General features: G+C 44.3%; 1 protein-coding gene across 1 annotated transcript in view; it reads left to right on the top strand.

Moving 5' to 3' along the window:
* Positions 1-13,951, top strand: part of LOC135556025 (A disintegrin and metalloproteinase with thrombospondin motifs 7) — a 196,118-nt gene that overhangs the window by 133,347 nt on the left and 48,820 nt on the right.

Here is a 13,951-nt window from a genome sequence, read left to right as displayed (position 1 = left end):
TGGAACGATTTCCACCTGTCTAATGTCCATTGCTCGTGTTTCTTGGCCCAAGCAAGTTTCTTCTTCTTATTGGTGTCCTTTAGTAGTGGCCTCTTAGCAGCAATTCGACCATGAAGGCCGGATTTCACGCAGTCTACTCTGAACAGTTGATGTTGAGATGTCTGTTACTTGAACTCTGTGAAGCATTTATTTGGGCTGCAATTTCTGAGGCTGGTAACTAATGATGTTATCCTCTGCAGCAGATGTAACTCTGGGTCTTCCTTTCCTGTGGCGGTCCTCATGAGAGCCATTTTCATCATAGTTCTTGATGGTTGTTGGGACTTCACTTGAATAAACTTTCAAAGTTCTTAAAATGTTCCCGGATTGATTGACCTTCATGTCCTAAAGGAATGATGGACTGTTGTTTCTCTTTGCTTATTTGAGCTGTTCTTGCCATAATATGGACTTGGTATTTTACCAAATAGGGTTATCTTCTGTATACCACCCCTACCTTGTCACAACACAACTGATTGGCTCAAATGCATTAACGAGGAAAGAAAATGTACTTTTAACAAGGCAGCTTCATTAAATAGTACCCGCAAAACACCAGACTCAACGTCAACAGTGAAGAGGCGACTTCGGGATGCTGTCCTTCTAGACAGAGTTCCTCTGTCCAGTGTCTGTGTTCTTTTTCCCATCTTAATATTTTCTTTTTGTTGGCCAGTCTGAGATATTGCTTTTTCTTTGCGACTCTGCCTAGAAGGCCAGCATCCCGGAGTCGCTTCAACACTGTTGACAGTAAGAGTGGTGTTTTGCTGGTACTATTTAATGAAGCTGCCAGTTGAGGACTTGTGAGGTGTCTTTCTCAAACTAGACACTCTAATGTACTCTTTCAATTCTGGTTAGAGCCAGGAATAGCCTTCATTTCTCAGAACAAGAATAGACTGACGAGTTTCAGAAGAAAGGTCTTTGTTTCTGGCCATTTTGTGCCTGTAATCGAACCCACAAATGCGGCTGCTCCAGATACTCAACGAGTCTAAAGAAGGCCAGTTTTATTGCATTTTTAATCAGGGCAACAGTTTTCAGCTGTGCTAATGATCAATTAGCCTTTTTAAATTATTGACTTGGATTAGCTAACACATCGTGCCATTGGAACACAGGAGTGATGGTTGCTGATAATGGGCCTCTGTATGCCTATGTAGATATTCCATAAAAATCAGCTACAATAGTCATTTACAACATTAGCAATGTCTACACTGTATTTCTGATCAATTTGATGTTATTTTAATGGACAAAAAAATGTGCTTTTCTTTCAAAAACAATGACATTTCTCAGTGACCCCAAACGTTTTAATGGTTCGGTGTGCGAGTTCATTAGAACGTGCGTTGAAGATGTCATTCCCATAGCAACGATTAAAACATTCCCTAACCAGAAACCGTGGATTGATGGCAGCATTCGCGTGAAACTGAAAGCGCGAACCACTGCTTTTAATCAGGGCAAGGTGACTGGTAATATGACCAAATACAAACAGTGCAGCTATTCCCTCCGTAAGACTATCAAACAAGCTAAGCGTCAGTATAGAGACAAAGTAGAATCTCAATTCAACGGCTCAGACACAAGAGGTATGTGGCAGGGTCTACAGTCAATCACAGACTACAAGATGAAATCCAGCTCAGTCACGGACCAGGATGTCTTGCTCCCAGGCAGACAAAATAACTTTTTTGCCCGCTTTGAGGACAATACAGTGCCACTGACACGGCCTGCAACGGAAACATGCGGTCTCTCCTTCACTGCAGCCGTCATCATGAAGTGCTTTGAGAGACTAGTCAAGGACCATATCACCTCCACCCTACCTGACACCCTAGACCCACTCCAATTTGCTTACCGCCCAAATAGGTCCACAGACGACGCAATCTCAACCACACTGCACACTGCCCTAACCCAGCTGGACAAGAGGAATACCTATGTGAGAATGCTGTTCATCGACTACAGCTCGGCATTTAACACCATAGTACCCTCCAAGCTCGTCATCAAGCTCGAGACCCTGGGTCTCGACCCCGCCCTGTGCAACTGGGTACTGGACTTCCTGACGGGCCGCCCCCAGGTGGTGAGGGTAGGCAACAACATCTCCACCCCGCTGATCATCAACACTGGGGACCCACAAGGGTGCGTTCTGAGCCCTCTCCTGTACTCCCTGTTCACCCACGACTGCGCGGCAACGCACGCCTCCAACTCAATCATCAAGTATGCGGACGACACAACAGTGGTAGGCTTGATTACCAACAACGACGAGACGGCCTACAGGGAGGAGGTGAGGGCCCTCGGAGTGTGGTGTCAAGACAATAACCTCACACTCAACGTCAACAAAACTAAGGAGATGATTGTGGACTTCAGGAAACAGCAGAGGGAACACCCCCCTATCCACATCGATGGAACAGTAGTGGAGAGGGTAGTAAGTTTTAAGTTCCTTGGCATACACATCACAGACAAACTGAATTGGTCCACTCACACAGACAGCATCGTGAAGAAGGCGCAGCAGCGCCTCTTCAACCTCAGTAGGCTGAAGAAATTCGGCTTGTCACCAAAAGCACTCACAAACTTCTACAGATGCACAATTGAGAGCATCCTGGCGGGCTGTATCACCGCCTGGTACGGCAACTGCTCCGCCCACAACCGTAAGGCTCTCCAGAGGGTAGTGAGGTCTGCACAACGTATCACCGGGGGCAAACTACCTGCCCTCCAGGACACCTACACCACCCGATGTTACAGGAAGGCCATAAAGATCATCAAGGACAACACCCACCCGAGCCACTGCCTGTTCACCCCGCTTTCATCCAGAAGGCGAGGTCAGTACAGGTGCATCAACGCTGGGACCGAGAGACTGAAAAACAGCTTCTATCTCAAGGCCATCAGACTGTTAAACAGCAACCACTAACATTGAGTGGCTGCTGCCAACACACTGACTCAACTCCAGCCACTTCAATAATGGGAATTGATGGGAAAGGATGTAAAATATATCACTAGCCACTTTAAACAATGCTACCTAATATAATGTTTACATACCCTACATTATTCATCTCATATGTATACGTATATACTGTACTCTATCATCTACTGCATCCTTATGTAATACATGTATCACTAGCCACTTTAACTATGCCACTTTGTTGACATACTCATCTCATATGTATATACTGTACTCGATACCATCTACTGTATCTTGCCTATGCTGCTCTGCACCATCACTCATTCATATCTTTATGTACATATTCTTTATCTCCTTACACTGTGTATAAGAGTTAGTTTTGGAATTGTTAGTTAGATTACTTGTTGGTTATTACTGCATTGTCGGAACTGGAAGCACAAGCATTTCGCTACACTCGCATTAACATCTGCTAACCATGTGTATGTGACAAATAAAATTTGATTTGATTTGGTAGTGTATATCCAACATCTGTACTTGGCTTGAGCCTCTGTATTTATTCAGTCTCTTCCTGGAAGCTCTCGCAGTTGGCATATTAATGAGTTCCAGTGGGCCTGTCCCATCCACTTACAGTTAACAATCAATGTCTTTTCAGTGTTTCCAGTGTTACACTATAGTCCTATGCTGCATTATATAAGGGACATGGAAGGCTACATACATTTTTTATGATCTTTTACAGTCAATGGCAGACCACTAAATGGATATGATTCTACTAAGGTGAGGTTATGCTTGATGTCCAGCCTCTTGTCGTACTGAAGTTGTCTGTCAGCTAAGGCTGGGTGTGTGTCCTTTGAGTTATTCAGAGCAGTCTGTTAGCCAAGACTGGGTGTGTGTCCTTTGAGTTATTCAGAGGATCTATGTCCCCGAGTAGAGAACTCTCAATTAGTCCTTTGTCTGCAACGCAACCAGAGGTCAAAGGGGTTATCTGACACTCTTGTGTGCTTGCATTATGCAAATGTTTCACAGATTTTCCGGTGTCAACTGTCCTATCTGTTATGTGTTCGTAGCATTTACTCTCTACCTCAGGATATAGGGCACATTTGCGCTAGCCAGTGATGGGAGAGATAATGCAATAATGAGAGCATTGCGTAACTGTTTAAAGGGCATTTTTAAGACAGCAGGTGCCCCAAAATATTACTCCCTGACGGCTTCTTGTGAATATGGTTTATTTTGTTATTTGTTTCTCGGGGGTTTTCATCCATAATGCATTGTTTGCTAGCTGATGAATATGTTTATTTAGACATTTTAGTCATTTATCAGACGTTCGTATCCAGAGAGACTTACAGTTGCATTCATCTGAAAATAGCTATGTGGGACAACCACATATCACAGTCAGTTTTCCTCAAAGTGGCAATCAGCAAAGTCAGAGCTACTAAGGGGGGGGGGGGGGGGGGTTAGTTCACCTAAAAGCTTTTATTTTATATTTAATTTCATTATCTGTGTGGCAATATTTCCAATCTGGCATTGTCAAGACGGATGCACTGTTTATTCTTTCCTTTTCAATTCACTGCAATTATTTGTTGAGTAGATACTCAAGACCCTTGAGAGAGGGCTGTCTTGATCACTCTGAATCAGACCTGACCTATTCTATACTGGACAAAAATATAATTCAAACATGCAACAATTTCAACGATTTTACCCTCTTACGGTTCATATATGGAAATCAGTCAATTTAAATGAATTAATTAGGTCCTAATCTATGGATTTCACATGACTGGGCAGGGGCGCAGCCAAGGGTGCACCTGGGAGACATAGGCCCACCCATATGGGAGCCAGGTCCACCCACTGGGGAGCTAGGCTCAGCCAATCAGAATGAGTTTTTCCTCACAAAAGGGCATTATTACAGACAGAAATACTCCTCAGTTTCATCAGCTGTCCGGGTAGCTGGTCTCAGACGATCCCACAGGTGAAGAAGCCGGATGTGGAGGTCCTGGGCTGGTGTGGTTACATGTGGTCTGCGGTTGTGATGCCGGTTGGACGTACTGCCAAATTCTCTACAATGATGTTGGAGGTGGCTTATGGTAGAGAAATGAACATTCAATTTTCTGGCCACAGCTCTGGTCGACATTCCTGCAGTCAGCATGCCAATTGTAGACTCCCTCAACTTGAGACATCTGTGGCGTTGTGTGAAAAAAAACTGCACACTTTAGAGTGCCCTTTTATTGTCCCCAGCACAAGGTGCACCTGTGTGATGATCATGCTGTTTAAACAGCTTCTTGATATGCCACATCTGTCAGGTGGATGGATTATCTTGGATAAATGCACATGGAACACTTTCCATGTTGCGTTTTATATTTTTGTTCAGTATAGTTGGTTATTGTTTTCAGTGTCTGCTCTGCTTGCTATTTACTCAACCAGCATCTTTCCTGATAAGTGATGATCGCACAGAATGCTAATGTTGTTCACTTTCAGCCTGACTTACCCCACGTGGACTGAGGAAGAGGTTGCTTAAGTTCCTTGGTACTCTGCATTAGGGCTTAGAGAGAGCAGCATCTTGTAGTCAGGCTATTGAACTTCCGAAAGGCTTCACAGATGTGGGGCATGTAAGTCAGTATGAAGAAAACAAAACTACTGAAGCCCCCCACTGTTATGTTTTCAGTGATCATTGCTGAGGTTCCCCCTTAGCTTGGGGAGAAGTGAAAACATGCTGCTAGTATTCATCTCATCTTTCTCATAGAAAATGAGTTTCTGCCCAGCGTGTCTAGGGCAGTCCCAATAGGCCCAGTGTTTATATGGGACTTTTGCCAATACTCCAAGTATAAATCTTCATAATCCTACCCTGGAGGAAAGACAAATTGTTCATTATCATTAGTTGTGGCTTATGTAATGTACTGTAGGCTCTCTCCTGTATATGCTTGTATATGCTGTGTTTAAACTCCTTCAGAGTTTGATCCCAGCTTTAAAAAAAGGGGCCAAAAAGAGATCTGAAATGACCTCAGTCTTGCCTCACTGGTTCCCAACTTTTGATTGGTCCAGAGGAGCAGCTAATTACTTATTTGGTATTGACCACAGCATTGCGATTCACTGTCTACCAGGCGTGCAGTCCAGTTTTAGAATTTGGAGATGAGATGACAACTTGGGATTTTGAACGTGTTAAATTCGAATAACTCATGCCAGTTGGGGCATCTGTATGCCTCTGAGTGCATGTGTCATTCATTACTATGATTGAAGACTGGCATGATGTGGCTGAATTCCCAAAGATGATTACAAATTAGACTTCATGGAACGACCCTTTTTGTTTTGTTCACTCGTTTATTAAACAAGTTTAAGGTCAAAACCTAAGAATATCTCATGACTGCACGGCCAGACACGACTCCAACACCATCATTAAGTTTGCCGATGACACAATAGTGGTAGGCCTGATCACCGACAACGACGAGACAGCATATAGGGGGGAGGTCAGAGACCTGACCGTATGGTGCAAGTACAACAACCTCTCCCTCAACGTGATCATGACAAAGGAGATGATTGTGGACTACAGGAAAAGGAGGACCAAGCACGTGCCCATTCTCCTCGACCGGGCTGTAGTGGAACAGGTTGAGAGCTTCAAGTTCCTTGGCATCCACAACACCAACAATCTAACATGGTCCAAGCACACCAAGACAGTCGTGAAGAGGGCACGACAAAACCTATTCCCCCTCAGGAGAATGAAAAGATTTGGCATGGGTCCTGAGATCCTCAAAACTTTCTACAGCTGCACCATCAAGAGCATCCTGACGAGTTGCATCACTGCCTGGTACGGCAATTGCTCGGCCTCCGACAGCATGGCACTACAGAGGGTAGTGTGTACAGCCCAGTACATCACTGGGGCTAAGCTTCCTGTCATCCAGGACCTCTATACCAGGCGGTGTCAGAGGAAGGCCCTAAAAATTGTCAAAGACTCCAGCCTTCCTCGTCATAGACTGTTCTCTCTGCTACCACACGGCAAGTGGTACCGGAGCACCAAATTTTAGGTCCAAGAGGCTTCTAAACAGATTCTACCCCCAAGCCATAAGACTCCTGAATATCTAATCAAATGGCTTCCCAGACTATTTGCATTGCCCCCCTATTTTACACTGCTCTCTGTTATTATCTATGCATAGTCACCTTAATAACTCTACCTTCATGTACATATTACTTCAATTACCTCGACTAACTGGTGCCCCCGCACATTGACTCTGTATCGGTACCCTCTAAATATAGTCTCTCTATTGTTATTTTTACTGCTGCTCTCTAATTATTAACTTTTTATTTTATTTCTTAAAACGTAATTGTTGGTATTTCACTGTAAGGTCTACGTCTGTTGTCTTCGGCGTGTGTGACAAATACAATGTGATTTCAATGGGCACGTTAGTGGAAAAGAATCCCCTGAATACTTATTAGAATTTCTGCTTGTGATTTCTTTTTCCTATAGTATAATGATGATGACCAAGTGTCTACAATGAATCTTCTGCCATGGATGGCAACATGTGGACAATTAACATCCCACTGTAAATCATGGGTTTGGAGAGACCATTTAGCAGTATAGATTAATGCAGGATGAGGCCTACCCTGGTAACAAGCTGCACCAAATTCTGATGTGTTGACATCTGCTCAGGCACCATCTTTTTATTCACAAGAGACCCTCCCGTATTAAATGAGACGCTTCTGCCATTAATTCACTTTTAGGCCATTTGAGGTTGGAATTTGAGCACAGATGGTCTTGCTTCTCTATACAGTCTTCAAATTCTATGAACAATCTCGAAGTGACTAAGAGCCTGTCTCTTTAGCGGGTACTCATAGGAGTATTGCAATTTAACTATAAGTGGGTTCAAAAAAATTGAGCCTTCTGGAGATTGGAGGCTCGATTTGAATTTCACAAATGCAGGATATTTAATGTGTGTGAGCTGCCATCATTCTTCTTGCCTGAAGAATGTTAAGTTGTTTCCTTCTATTTCACTACACAGACTAACCTATTTCTTTACTTTATCATTCAGTGCTCAACACAATGCCCCTCTATGCCCTTTTATATAGGAATTTAGATTATAAAAAGTAACGTCACAAAACTAACAAATCGATTTAATTCAACTACTAACGACCCCACATTGCATGCTGTTTTTCATTATAACAAGGACAAAAAAAGCAATTACAACAACTGTAGCTGAATGCCTCTACTAAAGTGTATCTTTGACTCAGTCAATAATTTTTTTCTAAAGAATCGCACCAAACGGGGATGTCATTATCCTGAAGTATCTTTGTCCTCTGTTATAACCATGATGGCTTAATGGCTTTCTTCTTTGGAATACTGAGCCGTGGTGAATTCTTGGTATTTCTATGTAGGCGGCTGATGACATGCCTCCTACTGTAGTTGGACTGAAGTCTGCTTGTACACAGTACTCTCTGACTCTCCTCTGGTTTGTGATCGCATTATCCCATATAAACTGATGTGGATAGCAGAGATGACTTTTATGCCAAATGGCCTTTCAAGAGATCATTGCCTTGCCTTGGAAGACTGTCTCTGCACCTTGTCGACTTGATGTCCTAGCTTTGCCAAGTGACTTGTGTTCACACAGATTTCAGATGAAATATGAACGGGGTACACCAAGCATGAGGAACACCTTCCTAATATTAAGTTGCACCTGCTTTTGCCCACAGAACAGCCTCAATTCGACAAGGTATGGACTCTACAAGGCGTTCCACAGGGATTCTGGCCCATGTTGACTCCAATGCTTCCCACAATTGTCAAGTTGGCTAGATGTCTTTTGGGTGGTGGACCATTCTTGATACACACTGGAAACTGTTTAGTGTGGAAAAACCCAGCAGCTTTGCAGTTCTTGACACAAACCGGTGCACCTGGTACCTACTACCATACCCCGTTCAAAGGCACTTAAATATTTTGTCTTGCCCATTCACCCTCTGAATGGCACACATAAACGATCCATGACTCAGTTGTCTCATGGCTTACAAATCCTTCTTTAATCCATCTCTTCCCCTTCATCTACACTGATTTGAAGTGGATTTAACAACTGACCTCAATAAGGGATCATAGCTTTCACCTGGATTCACCTGGTCAGTGTATGTAATGGAAAGAGCAGGTGCTCTTAATGTTTTGCATACTCAGTGTAGATGACATATTCTGTCTCTGGCGCAATGTAACCTCGTTTAGACTGTCTGAATAAGTAGTTCCCTCTTTCCCCAATTATAGTGGAGTAAATCTGAGATAGAGATTGGCATTGCTCTGTGTTTATCATACCAGAACATGATAGTTTGCTATAGCTGTCACTGAATGTTTCATTTCCTATCATAGCAGGGGTCCGTTTACGATATCTTATGCAGTATTCACAAGTTTAAGTGCATTACAACTGGTGAGTTCTGGTATAAAATGACTGGTTCCCACCCTTCAGGTTATTGTTCTGACTTTCCCAGGAAAGCCCAGGGGTTCTATTCAAGCTGCGTAGGAGTGTAGATATACACCTCTTATCAACATACTGCTACGAGCAAAATGTTGTGAGCTTCATTCTGCAGAATCCATTATGTGAGGGACCTGTGGTTCACCTAATACATCAGACATGCTCCTGAACATCCCTCTAATCTACGTCTCTGTTACCCACTGATCCTTCCCACCATCTGGCTTCCCTTTTCCCAGTCTCTTATATGATGTCATTTCCCCCCGTGCCTCCCCCTCCCTCTCCCAGGGGTTGCTGTGCCTCCCCCTCCCTCTCCCAGGGTTTGCCATGCCTTCCCCTCCCTCTCCCAGGGTTTGCCGTGCCTCCACCTCCCTCTCCCAGGGGTTGCTCTGCCTCCCCCTCCCAGGGGTTGCTGTGCCTCCCCCTCCCTCTGCCAGGGTTTGTCAGTCACGGTGTATGTCAGCTAGCAGACAAAGCCGTCTCACTGGCCCATGCAGGAAGGACCAGCGGAGGTGAGAGGTTGGCCCCTGCTCAGATGGGTTGGAAGCCCTGAGGGGGAGTAGAGGCTAATGGCGGGGAGAAAGATGAGAGGAACAGATAAATTGGTCTCGCCACCTCAGGGGGTTTCCTTCTTGTCTTGTCTCATCACAGCGGCTCCCTAGATTTGAGACTTGTTCTGGCTATGAGGTGTGACATGAGGGATGTTGTCTCGGGGAGCTGTGAGTCGAGCAGAAGACAAAGATGGACAATAAAGTTTCTGTTCTCCATTCAGACAAGTCCCAGCTTGCGAGACAGAAGTTTGAGGATCATTAGAAATGTGTCTCCAATGGATTTCAGATTTCTTTGTGTTTTAAACTGCTGTAAACATTGACTTACAGTAACCCCTTTGCAAAATCTCAAGTTACCCTAATATTGCTGGGTATAAAATGTATAGTAATGTCTATAATTCATCATTAAGGATGACACGTTCTAAAATGAATAGCAGTATAATGTACACTGCTCAAAAAAATAAAGGGAACACTTAAACAACACAATGTAACTCCAAGTCAATCACACTTCTGTGAAATCAAACTGTCCACTTACGAAGCAACACTGACTGACAATAAATTTCACATGCTGTTGTGCAAATGGAATAGACAACAGGTGGAAATTATAGGCAATTAGCAAGACACCCCCAATAAAGGAGTGGTTCTGCAGGTGGTGACCACAGACCACCTCTCAGTTCCTATGCTTCCTGGCTGATGTTTTGGTCACTTTTGAATGCTGGCGGTGCTTTCAGTCTAGTGGTAGCATGAGACGGAGTCTACAACCCACATAAGTGGCTCAGGTAGTGCAACTCATCCAGAATGGCACATCAATGCGAGCTGTGGCAAGAAGGTTTGCTGTGTCTGTCAGCGTAGTGTCCAGAGCATGAAGGCGCTACCAGGAGACAGGCCAGTACATCAGGAGATGTGGAGGAGGCCGTAGGAGGGCAACAACCCAGCAGCAGGACCGCTACCTCCGCCATTGTGCAAGGAGGAGCAGGAGGAGCACTGCCAGAGCCCTGCAAAATGACCTCCAGCAGGCCACAAATGTGCACGTGTCTGCTCAAACGGTCAGAAACAGACTCCATGAGGGTGGTATGAGGGCTCGACGTCCACAGGTGGGGGTTGTGCTTACAGCCCAACACCGTGCAGGACGTTTGGCATTTGCCAGAGAACACCAAGATTGGCAAATTCGCCACTGGCGCCCTGTGCTCTTCACAGATGAAAGCAGGTTCACACTGAGCACGTGACAGACGTGACAGAGTCTGGAGACGCCGTGGAGAACGTTCTGCTGCCTGCAACATCCTCCAGCATGACCGGTTTGGCGGTGGGTCAGTCATGGTGTGGGGTGGCATTTCTTTGGGGGGCCGCACAGCCCTCCATGTGCTCGCCAGAGGTAGCCTGACTGCCATTAGGTACCGAGATGAGATCCTCAGACCCTTTGTGTGCAGTTGGCCCTGGGTTCCTCCTAATGCAAGACCATGCTAGACCTCATGTGGCCTCAGTGTGTCAGCAGGTCCTGCAAGAGGAAGGCCTGAATCCAATTAAGCACATCTGGGACATCATGCCTCGCTCCATCCACCAACGCCACGTTGCACCACAGACTGTCCAGGAGTTGGCGGATGCTTTAGTCCAGGTCTGGGAGGAGATCCCTCAGGAGACCATCCGCCACCTCATCAGGAGCATGCCCAGGCGTTGTAGGGAGGTCATACAGGCACGTGGAGGCCACACACACTGCTGAGCCTCATTTTGACTTGTTTTAAGGACATTACATCAAAGTTGGATCAGCCTGTAGTGTGGTTTTCCACTTTAATTTTGAGTGTGACTCCAAATCCAGACCTCCATGTGTTGATAAATTTGTTTTCCATTGATAATTTTTGTGTGATTTTGTTGTCAGCACATTCATCTATGTAAAGAAAAAAGTATTTCATAAGAATATTTCATTCATTCAGATCTAGGATGTGTTATTTTAGTGTTCCCTTTATTTTTTTGAGCAGTGTATTAGCCTAACATTCATTTATATTCAGTCTTTTAATAATCATCCATGTTTCCAGAATTGAATTGCAGTGGTAATTTGACATCCCATAATGCCTGCGGGGACATATGAGAGGTTCCAGAGCATCCAGATCCCAGTCTATGGTCTTGTAATTACTGGATATACTGGGCCTTCAGAAAGTATTCAGACCCCTTCACTTTTTCCACATTTTGTTACAGCCGTATTCTAAAATCTATTAAATAGGTAGGGAAAAAAACTATCTACACATAATAGCCCATAATGACAAATCAAAAACAGGTTTTTAGACATTTTTGCAAATGTATTCTAATTAAATGGGGCGGCAGGGTAGCCTAGTGGTTAAAGGGTTGGACTAGCAACCAGAAGGTTGTGAGTTCAAACCCCCAAGCAAACCCCCTCTGTCATTCTGCCCCTGAACAGGCAGCTAACCCACTGTTCCCAGGCCGTCATTGAAAATAAGAATGTGTTCTTAACTGACTTGCCTGGTTAAATAAATAAAATTAAAATTAAAATAACTGATATCACATAAGTATTCAGACCCTTTACTCAGTACTTTGTTGAAGCACCTTTGGCAATTACAGCATTGATATTTGATTTTTCTTGGGTATGATGCTACAAGCTTGGCACACCTGTATTCGGGATGTTCTCCCTATCTTCTCTGCAAATCCTCTCAATCTCTGTCAGGTTGGATGGGGAACATTGCTGCACAGCTATTTTCCTATTTCTCAGAGATGTTCGATCGGGTTCAAGTCCATGCTCTGGCTTGGCAACTCAAGGACATTCAGAGACTTGTCCCGAAGCCACTCCTGCATTGTCTTGGCTGTGTGCTTAGGGTTGTTGTCCTGTTGGAAGGTGAACCTTCACCACAGTCTGAGGTCCTGAGCGCTCTGGAGCAGGTTTTCATCAAGGATCTCTCTATACTTTGCTCCAATCATCTTTCCCTTGATCCTCACTAGTCTATCTTTTGCTGAAAAACATCCCCACAGCATGATGCTGCCACCACCATGCTTCACCTTAGGGATGGTGCCAGGTTTCCTCTAGACATGACACTTGGCATTCAGGTTTCATCTGGTTTCATCAGACCAGAGATCTTGTTTCTCATGGTCAGAATCTTTAGGTCTGTCTTTTGGCAAACTCCAAGTGGGCTGTCATGTTTTTTACTGAGGTGTGGCTTCGGTCTGGCCACTCTACCATAAAGGCCCTATTGGTGGAGTGCTACAGAGATGGTTGTCCTTCTGGAAGGTTCTTCCATCTCCACAGAGGAACTCTGGAGCTCTGTCAGAGTGACCATCAGGTTCTTGGTCACTTCGCTTCGCCCTTCTCCCCCGATTGCTCAGTTTGACTCTCGGAAGAGTCTTGGTGGTTCCAAACATCTTCAATTTAAGAATGATAGAGGCCACTGTGTTCTTGGGGACCTTCAATGCTGCAGACGTTTTTTGGTACCCTTCCCCAGATCTTTGCCTCGATACGATCCTGTCTCGGAGCTCTACGGACAATTCCTTCGACCTCATGGCTTGGTTTTTGCTCTGACATGCACTGTAAACTGTGGGACCTTATATAGACACGTGTATGCCTTTCCAAATCATGTCCAATCAATATAATTTACCATAGGTGGACACCAATCAAGTTGTAGAATCATCTCAAGGATGACCAATGTAAAATTATGTTCTTTATAATACATTCGTAAAAATGTCTAGAAACCTGTTTTTTGCTTTTGTCGTTATGGGGTTTTGTATGTAGATTTCTGAGGATTTATTTTTATTTTATTTCATCCATTTTAGAATAACAAAATGTGGAAAACGTCAAGGGTTCTGAATACTTTCCAAATGCATTGTAGATGTGTTTACTGCAACTCAGTTGACTGACCAACATTTACTGTAGGAATCTGCTTTGAAAGCTATTAATCAGTAATGTATCTTAAACTGTAGAAACATTTGACTTGTGTTCATGCCTGTGTGAGTTTCTGTTCTGAGACCTGCTGCTTGATGCGTGTCCGAGGATATGTCTGGGTGCTTTGGTGTGTGTCTGCGTTTTAGACGTGTGTGTGTGTGTGTGTGTGTGTGTGTGTGTGTGTGTGTGTCTATGA

This window comes from Oncorhynchus masou, chromosome 2 (genome assembly GCF_036934945.1).
Source record: "Oncorhynchus masou masou isolate Uvic2021 chromosome 2, UVic_Omas_1.1, whole genome shotgun sequence".
Classification (NCBI taxonomy): Eukaryota; Metazoa; Chordata; class Actinopteri; order Salmoniformes; family Salmonidae; genus Oncorhynchus; species Oncorhynchus masou.
This window is presented reverse-complemented; position numbering and strand designations above follow the sequence as displayed.